The sequence below is a fragment of the Artibeus jamaicensis genome, unplaced genomic scaffold (assembly GCF_021234435.1).
Source record: "Artibeus jamaicensis isolate MK-2021 breed Jamaican fruit bat unplaced genomic scaffold, CSHL_Jam_final contig_233, whole genome shotgun sequence".
In the NCBI taxonomy this organism is placed as follows: domain Eukaryota; kingdom Metazoa; phylum Chordata; class Mammalia; order Chiroptera; family Phyllostomidae; genus Artibeus; species Artibeus jamaicensis.
In genome coordinates this window covers 24,251,704-24,271,178 of record NW_026521486.1, presented here as the reverse complement: position 1 = coordinate 24,271,178, position 19,475 = coordinate 24,251,704, and the positions used below count along the sequence as shown (strand labels likewise).

The 19,475-nt window shown below is 36.5% G+C and overlaps 1 pseudogene; it reads left to right on the top strand.

Annotated features, from left to right (window-relative positions):
• Positions 1–5,674: 5,674 nt before the first annotated feature.
• LOC119063467 (putative taste receptor type 2 member 33) lies at positions 5,675–6,602 on the top strand (annotated as a pseudogene).
• The last annotated feature ends 12,873 nt before the right edge of the window (positions 6,603–19,475 follow it).

Here is a 19,475-nt window from a genome sequence, read left to right as displayed (position 1 = left end):
CTTTTTCATGCAGGATGCTCTTAGTGAGTTGTGGATGAATACCTATCTGTATTCACTTACCTGTGGATGAGTTCATGAGAGAAACATGACTTTGCCTTTAAATGTGAATAAAATGTTCTGTCTAAGAAGTCTTCTTCTTCTTAGTTTGACTTGTGTTAATCCTTTTCTCCTGTCACTGAGCTCTTTGCTCCTTTTCTTTCTGTCCTTGGTGAGACACACCAAGAATTTTCAGCTCAAACTGATGGGCTCCAGGGACTAGCAGAGAGACCCATAGAAGGGCCATGAAAATGGTGACCACATTCCTCCTCCTGTTCAGAATTTACTTAATTTCCACTCTAACAGCAAGTTGGAGCTTCATTCAGGTACTGGGAAATCAATCAGGCCATGATGTTCGTCATGGTGATTTCCACTCTCTTCTCCTCAGGTGACTCTTTCACTATAATTTTGGGGAACAGGAAACTAAGACTTATCTCTGGGAGACACTGTGGCATCTTAAATTGTCTGAGAAAAGCAAAACCACTCACTTTATTGAAATAATTTGAAAGAACTTTTTGTATTCTATGGGAAAATACCTAACAGAAAACCTTGTAGGATCTCTTTCAATTACAGCATTTATCTTCATCAGGTTATTTCAGGTTTTGTTAAATAGCACTGAAATTTTCCTTATAGCATGTCTTTAAATAATTATATTTTCTCAAGCAATTTGATGTAATTTTAGATGTAGGGAAATAATTTTGCTATAATAACACTTTCTGGTAGGAAATGTAGTTGAGAAGGAAGTTTGTACAATTATATTTTGAAATAGTGATAAATGTATACACAATATGCCAATCAATATGAATATACATACATAAAATTGCAGCCACAGAAAAGGAAAAGGTATTACAAATTTTTTGTCTAAATTTGAAGGTGGAGTTAGAAGAGAAAAAGTATCACAAAATTATAAGTGTAATAATAATTTACTAAATGCAAAAGTATAAATATTAGTGTTATGCTTTCAATTTTTAAAAGGATCTGAGACAATGGGAATTTCATACTATATTCCTACTACTAAGAATTGGTAAAACAACTTGGTGCATCAGTAAGGCTTCTGTTTTTTTAGGTGAAGAAACATACCCTAAGACCAATTATTAACTGTACTCATATTTTTATACTAGAGCATTTTTGGTACACATGCATGAGGATGTTTATCTATCTATCTATCTATCTATCTATCTATCTATCTATCTATCTATCTATCTATTATTTACCATATATATACCTATATATATTTACCATAATATGCATGTTCTACTGTTCTCCTTCTAAGCCAAATGAATAACCGTGTACAAAGGTGAGAATTCTGTCCACTAGGAGGGTTCCCCATCAGCACTGTCCTTTGACGATGTCCCAGAAAGGGATGCAGCGCTGCTGCAGCTGTCCACTTGGGATGGCACCTGCATGTTGTGGGGAACCAGCTGTCAACAAGGCTCAAGACTTTTCTTCATTTGTCACACGATTGCAGGGAACTCCCCATGAGGCAAATGATGGGGACAGGAAAACAAGAAGCAGTGCAGTAGGAGCGACATTATGGGCTCTTAGGTCACTTTATGCAGCTTCCTGGTGCACCAGGGCCTGCTTGGGCCTGATCTTGTAGACACCACTTGCATCTGATGATTGCACATGCCCAACTTTATAGCTCTGTGGGTCAGATAACAGTTCATAAGAAGCAGCTTAGGTCACATGGTAACTTGGTGGACCACGGTTAAGAGTTTTGTATAGTAAGGCACAGTAGCAGGCTAAGAGCTATTCTCTAGCTGTAGAGGATGGGATGGCTTTGCTTCACCATCCTCAGGATCTGCGCTGTGATTCACCTATGAAGGCTTGCCAAAGGCTCAGTATAGCATTTCTCTCTGTCACTGACACTATGTATAAAATACTATAGAATCTATTATATTATTAATGTTCTCAGAATAGGCAAAGATCTAATAGTCACACAAAATAGAGGAAGGCTTTTATTAATTGTGTATAGACATACAGAGTGCTGTGCTTATTGTACAATTTCAGTGTCAGCTCACGATTATTGAGAACCTATCTGCATGGTATGGTGAGTGTAGGGCAGCCCCTGACTTGGAAAAACTAGTGGGGAGTGAGTTAGCACACAAGAACCGAGCCCATGGATCCATTTTCCCCTGGGGAATCAGGCCTGCCTTGTACCTAGGCTGCTTTGAGGCTTGCTTTTTGTTAAAACTCCCTCACCCTGGATTGAGGCAGCAAATCATTACTGCAAAGTAGCTTCCTAAAATCTGTGCTAAACCTCCCAAGTATGGAGTGCAATCAGTTCAACCACTTTTCCCCCTTAATCTGAAACATCCTTCTCTTTGAAGTAATTAGCAACATCCTTTCCTTTGTTATCTGTAAAAGGTAATCACCTACAGCAAACCTGTGCATAGTAAATGAGGGCGATCCTCAATGTAATGTACCCAGAAAACCAATAAAGGCCTGTCCAGGCAGGGGTCAGGACCCTCTCTCACTCAGAGAGCAGCCATGCAGTTCTTTTTCCTCCATGAGACTTCTATAGTTCATGTGAATTTGTTCATCACAGCCACAACACACGGACCCCATGGGCCAGAGTCCACATCACACAATAAATACAGATAATAACAATTCAGTAGTACAGATCTAAAAGCACCATAACCCTTTCCAGAAGACGGATATTCTTACACAGACATATAGACAAATCCAGGGCTAGCAAAACAAATTCTGGGGCTTTTCTTACCTGGTAGAGAAGAGATATTTCTCTACCAAATAGACCAAAACTAAATCCCCAATTCTTGGTGCTCATTTCATTTGCAATTGCTGTTTAACAGATTAACACAAATTTAGTGGCTAAACCCCACAAGCACACACAAATATTATTATCCATTTATTAGGTCAGGAGTCTTGACAAGAGGTGTTCTCTGCTTCAGGGCCTTCCCAAGCGGCCATCAGAGTTTTCATTCCACTGCCTTCTCATCGTCAGGCTTGACTGGAGAAAAATTCACTTCCAAGCTCACACAGTTGGTTGCTAGAATTCATTAGCAGCTCTCTCCATAGAGAATTCATAACTTGGCTGCTTACTTTTTTTTAAAGTTTTTAAAATTATATTTTATTGATTATGCTATTACAGGTGTTCCAAGTTTTCTCCCTTTTAGAGAACAATTCACATAGACTTAATTATTGTAGCTCTACAGTCTTGAAATCAGATATTTATTTCACAGAGCCAAAGTTTTCAATTTATATGTAGTTCAGTTTATTGATTTGAAAATTTTATTCTTCTTGCTTATGGTGCTATATCTAAGAAGACAACAGACATAATCCAAGTGTATGAAAAATGTATGTGAATTTTTACTCTAAAAGTATTATTGGTTTATTTCTTCCATTTATGTCTCTGAACAATTTGAAGTTAATTTTTGTATGTGGTATAAAATGAGGGGCCAAGTTTTTCATTATGAATGTGGATATTCAATTTTGCCGGCATCATTTGTTAAAAAATAAGAGATTTTTTCCCTATTGAGTTGATGTGGACCCTTTTAAAAATCATCTGACCATGATGGTGAGTTTTAATATCTGAATTTCAGTTGTGTTTCATTGATGTATAAAAGTGATTTTCAACCAGTGAACCACAAGAATTTTTAAAACATGCAACCCTATTTAGTCAGGATTGCTGATCTTTTCCTTTAGTTTGGCAAATAACAGTGAATATAACAAGCTATCTTGTGTGAATAAATAAAAATTAGACCTATTTTTTGTAAGATTGGTGAAAAATATATTTTTAGGTGAGCTATAGGATTGTAGTAATTAGTTTATATGTGCCATGAGATTAAAAATAGTTGAATATCACTGGTATAAATAAGTCTATTGTTATTCAGGTAGGACACTATTATTGTAACTAGCCTTGATATTAGGAACTGTTTGCCTTCGACTTTCTTCCTTTAAAAACTCTTTTGGCTATTGTGATATGTGGCATTTCCATATGCATTTGGGGAAAAATTTCACTTTCTGCAAAATAGCCATCTGGGACTTGATATTGACTGCACTGAATACATTGACCATCTATCTGTTCCTCTCAAGACTCCCCTTTCACCTGGGTTTTAGTTCACTGGTCCTCCTTCCTTGCACTTCTCTGTGATGCAATTAAAACATAATTTTGACAACTTATTCCTCTTATCTCAGGGATCAAATGCGTGACAATTCTCTATGCCTGTTTTCTGTACAAGACAGGCACAATTGAAAGCACTCTATCCAAATATTACATGCACTTTTCACAAACACCACTGGAAAGCTTGTCATGATTATCTGATTTTTTACTGGTGATTATACTGAGGCAGAGTAGTTTTAAAAGAGAGTCGAAGATCAGGGATACACAGAGCAGAGCATCTGGGTTTATTTTCATGGCAGTCTAGCTCTAAGTTCATCATCTAAAACAATTGTAATATAAACACCAAAACAATAACTGATTTTAACACTTATTAATCTTAAAATATTAAGTAGTTAGAAATGAATTAATCTGAGAAAATAAAACTGAATTTTTCTGTACAGAGAAGTCAAGACTCTCCAATGGAAACCATATGTTCTTTTAATTTTCTGAAGAATATTTATAACATTTCTGAACATTTTAATTAGACAATCGTTTTAAATATTCAGTAACCTTGAAAGGGCACCATTATCAGAGACCTAGCATGAGAGATATGTTTGATTTCAATGAATAATGAAATAATGAAACAAAAGATGGATTTAAACCTAGATGACCTCACTGTGTCTCATTTTTCATTTTGAAAACTATGGAATAATACTTCCTTCCAGCACTGAGATGTGTGTGTGTGTGCATGTGTACGTTTTTGTGTGCTTGTGCATTTATAAATATACAGAATGGAGTTCAAGGTTAGTTATCAGCAACCAGCCATTAGTGAGTATTGGCCTTCTTGGGGTACTCAAGAAAATCTTGATGCTTTAATAGGAAAAGCTAGAATTTTCTCCCTATAAATCCAACATAAAAACAAAAAAAGAAAAGGAAGGAATAAATGGTGACAGAAGAAAATTGAATTTTTTGTGAACGCAAAATATGACGTATGGGTGATGTATTACAGAATTGTACACTTGAACAGACACCATTTGATTAACCAGTCACCCCAATAAATTCAATAAAAATTTATAAAAATTCTATAATGATGATCATCCTATCGATGACCAACCTCTATTGAACAAGTTAGCATTTACTGTTTATTCAATGTATTGAGATGTTAAATTTCATTAAGGACAAAGCTGATGAATGGAAATTATGGAGAGGATAAACAAAGAAAATTGCAAAACGATGAAAGAGAATATGTCTATATTTGCATGATAGCAAATGAGAATTCAGCTTTCACAAAAACATCTGTTATGAAATATTCCAGCCTACATAAATTCCAGTAAGGACATAAAGAATTTGAAAAATAGGTAATTTAAGCTCTGTGGGGCATAACGATGTTTTTCATAAAGAAAGCATTGTGCTCTCTCATTAGCATGCTCTGGTGTTTCTATGCTTGACATTCGTCACAGATTTTTAAAAAATAAGTATTTTATATACATTCAAAACCGGCTGCAAATAGAACTTAAGGTCAGGTTATTAAAGGAATCATGATCAGTGATATTAGATTGGCCTTTTTCCCTAGACATGATGAGTTTATTATGGAGCATTCTTTCTACCCCTAGTGATAGCAGAATTTGTTCTAGGAAATTTTGTCAATGTCGTGATAGCCCTGGTGAACGGCATTGACTGGGTCAAGAAACAGAAGCTCTCCTGTGCTGATGAAATTCTCATTGCCCTGGTGGTCTCCAGGATTAGTTTGCTCAGCTCCATGTTATTAAATTGCTATGGAACTATGTATAATGTAGCTTTCTACAGTTTAGAAATAAAAATTATTTTTCATGTTCTCTGGGTAGTAAGCAAGCATTTTGGCCTCTGGTTTGCTGTTAGCCTCAGCATACTTTATTTGCTCAAAATAGCCAATTTCTCCAGCCTTTTCTTTCTTTACTTAAAATGGAAAGCTAAAAGAGTGGTTCTCATGATACTGTCGGGCTCTTTGATTTTCATGGTTTTTCACCTTCTGGTGGTAATCTTAGAATTAAAAATGAGGGCACAATGAGGGTTTTCTAATGAAGAAAACATCACTTGGGTGAGCAACTTGTGGCTCATTGCACATCTTGCAAGTATGACTGTAGTTGCAATTATACATGTCATACCCTTTACTATGTCCCTGATGGCTTTACTGCTGGCACTCTTTTCCATGTGGAAACATCTCAAGAAGATGCGGCTCAGTGGCAAAGGATCCCAAGATACCAGCACCAAGGTCCATGTAAGAGCCATGCAAACTGTCATCTCCTTTCTCTTGCTATTTGTCATTTTCTCCCTGGATCAAATCACCTCATTATGGAATTCTAATACCTGGAAGATCAGTTCAGTTCACATGGTTTTTGAGGTTGTTGGACTTCTGTATACTTCATGCCATACACTCATGCTCATTTGGGGGAATAAGAAGCAAAGATAGGCTATCCTGTTGTTACTGTCACAGCTGAGGTTCTGGCTCAAAGAAAGAAAGTAAGTGGGGAAATGTGTGTCTTCTGGCAGAAAACTGGTGGAGTGTAACATTTTGTTGTTCCCACTACATTTACTAATGTGTATAGGCTTTGATAAGGTACACCTAAAAAAATCTTTTACCTCAGCTTATCGCAAAAATTTATGTGTGTACATGTTTGTGAAGAATATAAGAAAGATTATAAATGATAATATTATATAAACAAACTAACTTTTACAAAATTGTATAAGAAATTCCTCAAGATTGTGAAGTCATGCATTTCATATATATATTCTATGTCATTTTTTTTTGTAATTAACAATTTTATGATCTATGTTTATACATATTTAAAGACTGACAAGTCATCTTGGGAAATCAGTACTAATTTCTGTTCTAATTAGTAACACACAATGATCCCAGAGTGTGTTTAGATTTTTTGTCTGAACCTCCAATTTTTTGGATAGTAATAATATTCATTCTAAGTCATGCATTGAAGATGGATGTTTGGGATAGATATTATTCCATCATGAATTCTTATCTCATGGTTAATAGCTATCAGAACCATTTAGAAAGCATATGCATAATGAAATTGAAGTGCAATAAAGGTATTTAGAATATGTTTGATATGCATGTAAAATTAAAAAAATAAAATCAAAGTAGTAGATATTATTTGGTTTAATACAAGGAGGTAAAAGCTTATAAAAAAGTACTATGATAGGGATGAAAAAGAAAGCAAAATAAATCAGTACTTTTCAATGCTGCTATGTTTACATATGCAGTTAGAAAAGTCATTTCACAGAGGTTTTTTTTTAAATTCGGAAGACCTTTTTTGAAGTCAGAATTTGATTTCAGTTTATTCACTTTACCCCTAAACCATCTTTGGGCCTCTGAATTGCCTGTCATCTTCTCCATCTTGTCATCTAAAAATTTCTTTTAAACTTCACAGAAAGATTCAAACTTTCCTATCTTAAAAACATGCTTGCTATAAGAATAGTAAAAAATTATGATACCTAAGTCAATGACCTTTCTGCATATATGAAAATTGTCACTCCTGACATCTATGTAATAATTATAAAACTGTTCTAAAGATCAGTTTTTATTAAAATTTTGTGGAAAATGGTAAAATCGAAAGTGTGTTGACATAGACTTGGTCTCAAGGTCTATTATAAGAAAAAATGTATAACCTTGTTCAATAACTGAATTTACATGTCTATATTATTCTTACTATTAACAACTTTTAATGGCATTATCTATACCTTAAAATAAATCTTTCCCACACCTGATTTTTTTCACTTTTTAAATCATCTGTCTGCTCCAGTGGGATATAAGCATATAATGTGGGATGATATGTATACTGTTTCCTGCTGACTCCTAAGGACATAAAAGCCAACCCATGGGATAGTTCATGAAAATGATATTCTGGAGACTAAATAAATGAATAAATAAACTATATTAGGTATGGAAAACCAATGACCCCACTATGGGGAGTATACCCTAGGAATCCTGAAATAGCATTTCAAGAGGACCTATGCACTCCAATGTTCATGGCAGCATTATTTACAATAGCCAAGTGGTGGAAACAGCTTAAGTGTCCATCAGTAAATGTGTGGATCAAAAACTATGGAACATTTACACAATGGAATAATATGAAGCATGAAGAAAGAAGGAGCTTCTTCCCTTCATGACAATATGGATGGACTTGGAGAGTATTATGATAAGTGAAATCAGCCAAGTGGTGAAAGACATATCACATGATCTCACCTATAAGTGGAGCCTAATCAACGAAAAAAACAAATGAACAAATAAAACTAGAGACATGGAAATAAGGAACAAAGTGACAGTGACCAGAGGGGTGGGACAAGGGGGAAAATGGAGGAAAGAAGGGGAAGTTTCTAGTCAAGGAACTTGAATGAAGGAACTGGTAATGGACAACTGGTGTGAATTGATGGAGGGAGCAGGAGCGGGCTGGGCAGGGGAGAGCAATGGAGGCAATACTTGGAACAACTGTAATGGAACAATAAAAAAATTAAGTTTCTAAAATAAAAAAAGAAATAATCATTTTCAGAAATAAAAAAGAAAACCAATGACAAGGAAACTGACTGTCAATTCTATAGGTGGCCTAGATTTCTTGGTTCTGTTTCTTCACCCTCTAAATAAATCTGCACATGCTCAGTTCCAATCGCTGCCTTCAACTGGAGAAAGGAACTTCTGTTACAAAAAGGCTCCAAGACATAAAGTGGCTCATGCATAATCTGAATTTATTATTGCTTTTCTAATAGTCCTGATGTGTCTGAGGAGCTTCTGTATGCAGAATCAGGCTGATTGCAAGCACACCATTTTGAACATGGGGTTTCCAAGATTGCCTTGGAGTCATTGCCATTCTAGTCAATGGGGAGGGGAGAGATGCATGGGGAAGCATGTGTGGGGACATTTTTTGAGAACAGGCTTGTAAATGATGTGCATAATTTTAGTTCACAAGACATTGATCAGATTCAGGCACATTGCCACACCATCTTTAAGGGAGATTGAAACACACAGTCACTCTCTACCCCAGAAAGAAGATGAGACATTGATTTAGGACAAAGATGTTAGAGGGTACTTAATAACATTTTATTTGAATAACCAAGTGCCTTGGCAGGTGAGGCTCCATGAATTGACTATTGTCCTGCAAACCAAAGTCAATCTGGTTGGATTCCTAGTCAAGGCACATGCCTGAGTTGCAGGTCAGGTCCCCAGTAGGGGACACACAAGAGGCAACCACACATTGATGTTTCCCTGCCTCCCTTTCTTCCCTCTGTGTAAATAAAAATAATAAATAAAATATTAATAAAGAAGGAAAGATGACAAGTTATTGTAAGACAAAAGATATTCACTCTTTACAAGGGGACCATAGCTTGTTCATGTCATTTTGGTAATTTGACATGCTCTTACATCAGTGTTGAATTTGTTTCTCTCATTCTTCATAAATTCGAAATAGTTCAAGTTCCCACTAAATATTTCTGTCTTCATAAAACCATAAACTATTTTGCATTGTAGTATTTATAGCCTCCTCATGTAAATTCTCCATATATTTTACTTATAACTTCTGATTTAGCTTCTAAAATATTTCTTACTAATTATGTTTAGTTTTTTTTTTTAGGAACCGCATGTTGTCTTTGAACTAGAAATAGTTGCTATAAATTATTTTTATAAATCCAATTGCATCAACAAGAATGCTTAATCTGTAGAAAGACCTTAAATGAGTAACAAATAATAATAAAATTATATAAAGTTTCTCTTCTTAGCAATTAGTATTCATTATTCAAAATACTTGCACCTCAGGGAGATGAAAATACAAAGTGGTGAAAAAAGCCTCTTTAATATTTGTATGTTTAGATAGTTGACTACACTGTTTTAGTTAGTGGCACAAATGGAAATTTGCAGCTGGTGCCTAGATAGTACACATCATTTGCCTTTACTTTAGTAATTATATAGTAGGTGATGGTAAGTAATATGATAGCAGTTCATGAATCTTGTTTCTTTATCTTTAGTATATTTTATTGATTATGCTATTACAGTTGTTTGAATTTTTCCCCCTTTACCCACTTTGTGTGATAACCCCATTCACTCCAGCAATACCCCTCTTAGTTCATGTCTATGGGCCAAGCCTGTAGGTTCTTTGGTTTCTCCATTTCCTATACTATTCTTAACCTTCTCCTGTCTATTTTGTATCTACCAATTATGCTTCTTAATTCCTGCACCTTTTCCTCCATACTCCCCCTCCCCACTGATAACAATCCATATGATCTCCATTTCTGTGATTCCGTTCCTGTTCTAGTTGCTTGCATAGTTTTGTTTTTGTTTGTTTTAGATTCAGTTATTTATTTATTTAAATTTTAGCTTTCTCTCTTTTTTTGTTGCTGTTCAAGTACAATTGTCTCCATTCCCTCCCCACTCTCCCCCCACCTCACTGATCCCCACTTCCTACTCTCTATCCTACCCCCTTTGGCTTTGTCCACATGTACTTTATACATGTTCCTTGATGACACTTCCCTCTTTTCTCCTTGTTATCCCCTCTTACCTCTCCTCTGGTTACTGTCAGTTTGCTCTTAATTTCAATGTCTCTGGTTATATTTTGCTTGCTTGTTGGTTTTGTTGATTAAGTTCCACTTACAGGTAGATCATATGGTATTTGTGTTTTACTGCTTGGCTTAAAATTTCACCTAGCATAATGCTCTCCAGCTCCATCCATGTTTCTGTGAAGGGTGGGAGCTCCTTCTTTCTTTCTGCTGTGTAGTATTCCATCATGTAAATGTATCCTAGTGTTTTGAACCCCCCATTTACTGATGGGCACTTAGGTTGCTTCCAGCACTTCCCTATTGTAAATTGTGCTGCTATGAACATTGGGGTGCATAGATTCTTTTGAATTGGTGTTTTAGGATTCTTAGGGTATAATCCCAGCAGTGGAATTGCTGGGTCAAAAGGTAGTTTCATTTTTAATTTTCTGAGGAAATTCCATACTGTTTTCCACAGTGGCTGCACCATTCTGTATTTCCAGCAACAGTGCACTAGGGTTCCCTTTTCCCCACAGCTTTGCCAGCACTTGTTTATTGATTTGGTTATGATGGTCATTCTGACCAGTGTGAAGTGATATCTCATTATGGATTTAATTTGCATCTCTCTGATGGCTAGTGATGCTGAGCATCCTTTCATATGTCTCTGGGCCATCTGTATGTTCTCCCTGGAGAAGTTTCTGTTCAAGTCTTTTGCCCATTTTTAACTGGATTTTTTGTTTTCCTGGAGTGGAGTTGTGTGAGTTTTTTATATAATTTGGAGATCAAATCCTTGTCTGAAGTATCATTGGAGAATATCTTTGCTCAGACAGTTGGTTCCCTATTCATTTTGCTGATGTTTTCTTTATCTATGCAGAGGATTTTTATTTCTTTGTCTCCCCAATTTGGCAGCCTCTGTGTGTTTGTTTCTGTGTATTAGGTAGAGCTGCTTTGACTCCCTGTCTTAACACACTTGTTAAGATGTAAGAGGTGGAGCGTTATGTATATGCCAAGGTGGGATAACCTGCTTCACTACTTTGTGCTGCTGTGTAGAGAGCAGAGATTGAGGAGAAGACAATGCCACTGCCTGACCTCTGTCAGCTTGTCCATCACTTGCCCCATTTCCATTACTTCATCCCATGTCCCTTATACAACTGGCACCCTTCTAACTGCTGTCCTAGTGATGATTCCTAAAGTGGGAGGATTTGTGTATGTTCTAGGACTCTGCAGGCCCTTTAAATGACCATTCTTGAGAAACTGGCAGTATTTTCCACCAGTCCAAACATACTGGTTTTTATAGCCAGAAGTTGTGAGGCTTTATCTGCCCTGCACTGGAACCCGGCTGCATGGTCAGGCCTGGGGCTGGGATCCCTTGCTCCCAAGGAACCCCTCCCAATATTTGTACACCACATGTGAATGTGGGACCACATGTTCCATCCTTGCTGCCTCCTCTCCACAACACATTGTGTCCTCTCTAGCCTGACTCCCTGTCTCTGCTCCTGCTGCCATCATGAGGAATGTTTCTTGTTTAAATTCTTTGTTGTCAGACATCTATCTGGTTCAATTATCTGGTAGTTCTGGGTGTTTATTGTTTTGCATTTAGTTGTGACTCTTCTTGTGGTTGAACAAGGTGAGGAAGTGTGTCTACCCATGCCTCCATTTTGACCAGAAGTTTGTTGTGTTTTTTAATGGAACTGTTCCATTTAACACTGGATTTACTACATAAATAGAATAAACTATATTTTCAGCGAATATCTCTGGAAGTAGAGCATACAGCAGAATTTGGGTTGTACTTTTGGGAATTATGATGACAATATTTACAGAAAGCATCACAAATGGATGTACATCTGCAACTGTTTCACTATAAAGCTGTCAGTGAGGCACAACATTAGAAACTTTCTTTTACAGATGTCACTTAGAATGAAGGTCACCTTTCTGGTAGTGGCAGCAGGAGAACTCATCTTAGGAATGCTGGGAAATGGGTTCTCTGGACTGGTGACCTGCACTGAGTGGGTCAAGAATGGGAAGGTTTCCTCAGTTGATTTCATCCTCACCAGCTTGGCTATGGCCAGAATCATTCCACTGTGGGTAACACTAGTGGATTCATTCATTATGGGACTAGCTCCACATGTGTGTGGTACTGGTAAACTAGCAAAAAGGGTCACTATTGTTTTGGCATTAACTAAGGACTTAACTACTTGGTTAGCCACCATTCTGAGCATTTTCTATTTCCTTGAGGCAGCCAATTTCTCCACTTCTTTTTCACCTGGCTGAAGTGGAGAGTCAATAGGGTGAACTTCGCACTTTTCCTGGGGTCTTTTTTCTTATTTACCTTTTAACTTTTTCATGCAGGTTGCTCTTAGTGAGTTGTGGATGAATACCTATCTGTATTCACTTACCTGTGGATGAGTTCATGAGAGAAACATGACTTTGCCTTTAAATGTGAATAAAGTGTTCTATCTTAGAAGTCTTTTTCTTCTTAGTTTGACCTGTGTTATTCCCTTTCTCTTGTCACTGAGCCCTTCGTTCCTTTTCTTTCTGTCCTTGGTGAGACACACCAAGAATTTTCAGCTCAAACTGATGGGCTCCAGGGACTAGCAGAGAGACCCATAGAAGGGCCATGAAAATGGTGACCGCCTTCCTCCTCCTGTTCAGAATTTACTTAATTTCCACTCTAACAGCAAGTTGAAGCTTCATTCAGGTACTGGGAAATCAGGCCATGATGTTCGTCAGGGTGATTTCCACTCTCTTCCCCTCAGGTGACTCTTTCACTATAATTTTGGGGAATAGGAAGCTAAGACTTGTATCTGGGAGACACTGTGGCATCTTAAATTGTCTGAGAAAAGCAAAACCACTCACTTTATAGACAGAATTTGAAAGAACTTTCTGTATTTTATGGGAAAATACCTCAATAAAAAACCTTATAGGTTCCCTTTGAATTTCAACATTTTTTTCATTAGATTCTTTCAGGTTTTGTTAAACAGTACTAAAATTTTTCTTATACCTTGCCTTTAAGTAATTATATTTTTAAAAAGTGATATGACAATATTAGATGAAGGGAAATATTTCTGCTATAATAGCACTTTCTGGTAGCAAATGTAGTTGAGAAGGAAGTTTATAAAATTATATTTTGAAATAGTGATAAATGTGTATCTGATATGCAATTCAATATGAATAAATGTATAAAAGTTAGTCACACAAAGGAAAAAAGTAACACAAACTTTTCTACTTAATGATGAATTTGAATTAAGAATAGAAAAAGGATTGTAAAATGTTCAGTATAATAATTTACATAAATTAAGTGTGTAAATATTAGTTTAGTGTTTCTAATTTTAGAAAGGATCTAGAATGATGAAAATTTTATACTATATTCTTAGCATTATTAAATGATAACACAATGTTTTTTATAGATTATTTATTTATTTATTTTTAGAAAGGAAAAGGGAGGGAGAAAGAAAGGGAGAGAAAGACCAGTGTGTGGTTGCCTCTCCTGCACCCCCAAACAGCGACCTGGCCTGCAATCCAAGCATGTGCCCTAGACTGGGAATCAAACCTGCAAGTCTTTGGTTTGCAGGCCAGCACTCAGTCCACTGAGTCACACCAGCCAAGGCTGAATGATAAAACAATTTTGTGTAATGGTATGACATTAAGTTGTTAAGATGAAGAAAGACACACTAATTGTACTGGTCTTTTTTGTAGTAGAGGATTTTTGTACAGAAAAATATATATGCTAAAAATGTGTTCTTATGCCTTTTTAATATTTATTTTAAGTATATTTTATTGATTATACTATTACAATTGTCCCTTTTTGTTTCCCCCTTTGTCCCCCTCCACCCTGTACCCTTCATCCCTCCAACATGTTCCCCTTAATTAATGTCCATGGGTCGTGCATTAGGTTCATTGGCTTCTCCATTTCCTATACTATTCTTAACCTCTCACTGTCTATTTTATATCTACAAATTATGTTTCTCATTCCCTTTCCCTCACTCTTCCCTCATCCTCTCCCCACTGATATCTCTCCAAGTGATCACAATTTCTGTGATTCTGTTCCTTTTCTAGTTGTTTGCTTAGTTTGTTTTTGTTTTAGGTTCAATTATTAATAGTTGTGAATTTGTTGTCATTTTACTGTTCTTAGTTTTTATCTTCTTCTTTTTCTTTGATAAATTTCCTTTAACATTTCACATAATAAGGGCTTGGTGATGATGAACTCCTTTAACTTGACCTTCTCTGGGAAGCACTTTATCTGCCCTTCTATTCTAAATAAAAGCTTTGCTGGATAGAGCAATCTTGGATGTAGGTCCTTGCCTTTCATGCCCAACTTTATAGCTCTGTGGGTCTCATAACGTTCAGTTCATAAGAAGCAGCTCAGGTAACTTGGCAGCCCATGGTTAAGAGTTTGTCTTGTAAGGACCTGTTGCAGGGTAAGAGCTGTTTCTCTAGCTGCAGAGGATGAGATGGCTTTGCTTGACCATCCTAAGGATGTGCACTGTGATTTATTTACAGAGGCTTGCCTAAGGCTCCATATGGCATTTCTCTGTCACTGACACTGTTTATAAAATACTATGGAATCTATTGTATTAATATTCTCCAGAATAGGTAAAGATCTAATGCTCAAACAAAATAGAGGAAGGCTTTTGTTAATTGTACATGGACATACAGATAGCTTGCTGCTGTGATTTTCAGCTTCAGCTTCAGCTCGTGATAAATACACATAACAGCAATTCAGTAGTACAGATCTAAAAGCACCATAACCCTTTCCAGAAGAAGGATATTCTTATGCAGACACATAGACAAACCCAAGACTAGCAAAGCAAATGCTGGTGCTTTTCTCACCAGGTAGAGAAAAGATGATGCTCTGCAAAACTGACCAAAAGTAAACCTCTAATTTTTGCTGTAGTATTCATTTGCTATTGCTGTGTAACAGAGCAACACAAATTTAGTGGCTAAAACCCACAAACATGTATTTATTATTTCAATTTATTGAATCAGGAGTCTGGACAAGGCTTAAGGGTGTTCTCGGCTTCTGGGTCTTGCCAAGCTGGCATCAGAGTTTTCATTGCACTGCCTTCTCATCTTCAGTTTTGAGTGGAGAAATATTCACTTCCAAGCTCACGCAGGCTGTTGAGAGAATTCATTAGCAGTTCTCTCCATAGACACTTCATAACATGGTTGCTTACTTCTTCAAGGTCAGAGGGAATTTCTCTCACCCTGAAGAGTGCGAGCCAATCTTGAAAACTTTACCTGATTACATCAGGTTTGTAGGGAACAATATATTTTGATTAACTAAAAATTAGTTGATTTTGGGTTTTAATTGTATAAAAAATCCCCTCAGGTTTGCCATGTTTTGTAGGGTACAAGAAACTCATAGGTCCTGCCCACACTAAAGGGGAGAAAGTTTCATGGGACGTGAACATCAGGGAAGAGGAATCATTGATACCCTTCTAGGGTCCACACAGCACAGCTGCCACAGATGAGGACTAGTGTCTGGGCAGCGCATGAAGTGAAACCAGAACTAGCTTGTCCGTGTACATGTTCATGAAAAGCCCCTCTGTACTAGAGTGACTGCTGTGAGTGAGTCTCACCAGCGATTTTAGTTCTGCAGAGCATTGTGGACAGGGCTGACTTTTTGAGAAGGTCGAAACTGTCCCACTTAGCAATATATATAATGTCATATAATATATATAATCTCTACCCTATGGGTAAGGTTTTAATTTTTTTGATATTATCTTTCCATGAAGTCAGATTTATTACTTTTTTGTTGTTTATCATGTGTGTTTGTCTTTGCTATATAATCTTTGCATATGCCCAGCTCACAAAAGCATTGTACATTTTTTCTAGAAGGTTTATTTTATTATCTTTTATTTTTTATTTCTCTTACCACCTGAAATAAATTTTATTGCATGGTCTACAAAATAAGTGTTAGGTAGGATAGGTAGTAAACTAAGGCAGGGAGGAGGAGGGAGACATGTCTCACCAGCTGACTCAGCAGTTCTGAGCCTGGGCTTATAAGATTGCCAGGTGCTCTGAACATCACAGGCAGGGATGGCAGGAGGAGGGGAGTCCTTGGGACTGTGCTGGGAAAGGGGCCCTTAATTTCACTAAGACAGAGAGCCTTTGCTACCTGTGAAGGAAAGCCGCTGCAGCTGTACATTATTCTCAAAGTTTAGAAGCCAGAGAAAGAAGCGTATCTACAAAAGAAATAAAGTACATAACCCTTGAACCCCCATAGTAGGTACAGATTAGCTGAGTGCCTACTTGTAGCCTTTTCCCAAGTGTACAGAACATACTAAGAAACTTACAACTTTATTTCCTCTATGCATCAGGCATCTAGACTAGCTGGGTGTCTGTTGCAACTTTGTGCTCACATGTGTTTTATAAATAAATTGCCATCTTACTTTCATTGTACGTGTTGTCACTTGCTTGAGTTTGTCTGTTGCAGTGGAGAAACAATGAGGCACAAGCTAGAGATGCACGTGCTCTCTGACGCAGGTCTCTCCCCACCACGTAAGACTGAAGTCTATTTTTATACTGTTACTCACTTTCCCAGTGTCACTTATTGAAGAGAATTTTAATTCTCCTTAAATTGTTTTACTTTCTTGGTTGAAAATGAACGGACCACACATGTGTGGGTCTATTATTAAACATTCTGTTCTATCCATTAATCTATTTGTATAAGCACCAAACATATCACATTGAATTAATTACTGTAGCTCCACATTTTTGAAATCAGATTTGTATCACAGAGCAAAATTTTTCAATTTTTATGTAGTTTAATTTATTGTTTTAAATTTCATTCCTCATGCTTTTGGTGTTGTTTTTAGTGGTATACTTAACCCAAGTTTACAAAACTTTTATCCTATGTTTTACTCTAAAGGTTTTATTGGTTTATCTCATCCATTTAGATGTCTGACCAATTGTAAATGAATATTTGTATATGGTGTAAAATAAAGGGCTAAATTGAACTTTAGGTGTGTGGATATTCAATTTTGCCATCATTTGTTGGGAAAATGAAAGACATCATTTCCCCCATTGAATTGCCTTGGTATCTTTTCAATGGTTATCTGACCATGATGGTGAGTGTTAATATCTAAACTTCAATCCTGTTTCATTGGTAAACATCAATAATTCTCAACCAGTGTGGTGCAAGAATATTTAAAACAGTGATACCTGACAATTTAGTCATTGCCACTACATTCTTTATCTTAGATTGTCCAATGCAGTTAAGACATTATGGTCCAATGGGAATGAATCAGAATTTTACCTGTGTTTGGTCAGATCAGAAAAAAAACCATATTTCATTGTGCTGCAGAATTTAAGTAATTAGTTTATGTGCTCCATGAGATTAAAAAACTTTAAAAATTGCTGATATATATTGTCTATCATTGTTCAGGTTGTATACTATCTTAGTTAAAGAGCTTTGTAGCAAGTTTTAAAATTAGGAACTATAATTCTTTAACTTTGTTCTTTTAAAAAATTCATTTGGCTATTGTGAGTGCTCTGCATTCCATAAACACTTTAGAATTAGTTTCACCTTCTGCAACATAGCTTTCTGATATTAATAGTGATGCATTGAATGTATAGATCATGTGTTCACCTAAATACTCCCCTTTAACCTGGATTTTAGCTCACTGGTCCTCCTTCCTTACTCAGCTCTGTGATGCGGTTAAAACAAAATTTTGACAATTTATTCCCCATATCTTGGTTTTTGCCAGAGGTAATCTCTCTTTTTTCTGTTGCTACCTTATACTCATAAGCTTAAGTTCTCCCAGGTTAACTTTGAAGAACCAAATATCACAGGGTCAAGTGAGAAACAATCCTCTGTGCCCGTTGTCTGTACCAGACAGGCCCAACTGAGAGCACCTACCCAGACAGTGTACTCCTCCTCAGAAGGACTACCAGAGGCTTGTTATGGATGTCTGATATTTTACTGATGATTATGGTGGCAGGGAGTGCTTGTAAAGGTAAGTCCAAGATCAGAGGTACACAGAGCAGAGCACCTGGCCTTTCCTTCACGGCAGTCCAGTTTTAAGGATGTCCTCCAAAAATTATTATGATATAAAAACTGAAACAAAAAATGTGAGGGTAGTGGTATATTTTACATTCATTTATCTTAATATATTAAATAGTCAGTATTGAACAAAAAGGAAAAAGGACTCATGCACATTGGCAGCATTGTGTTGATTGCTGGGGGGAGAGGGGTATAAAGGGATGAAATTGTAATAGAAAACTATATAATAAAATTATATAAAATATATATTCAGTAGTCAGAAATATATATTCAGTTGAACAGAGAAAATAAAAATGAATTTTCATATATAGAGAAGTCTCGACTTTCCAATGAAAACCAAATGTACTTTTTTTCATAAATTTCTTTTTTTTAATGTTATTTATTTATTTTTAGAGAGGAGAAGGGCAGGAGACAGAGAAAAACATCACTGTGTGATAAAGCAGTACCTCTCACATTCCCCCCACCAGGACATGACCCACAACACAGGCATGTGCCATAAGGAGGAAATGAAATAATGAAATGAGGTGGACTTAGACTTAGAGGACCATATTCAGACTCATTTTCCATTTTGAAACTTATGGGACAATAATTCCTTCCATCCATCAGGTAGGTGTGTGCTCAGGTTTGTTAGCTCCTGGGATAACAAACTTGTTAGCAAAATATTGTTAAGTGTAACAAAATTATACATAAAAGTTAGTTATCAGCAAGCAGAATGTAGTGAGCATTGGCCTTGCTGAGATATTCAAGAAAACCTGGACGCTTTAATAGAATAAGCTTGAATTCTTTCTTCATAAATGTGACATTAAAAAAAAAGTGGGATAAATGGTGAAAGCAGGAAACATGACTTTTGGTGGTGAACAC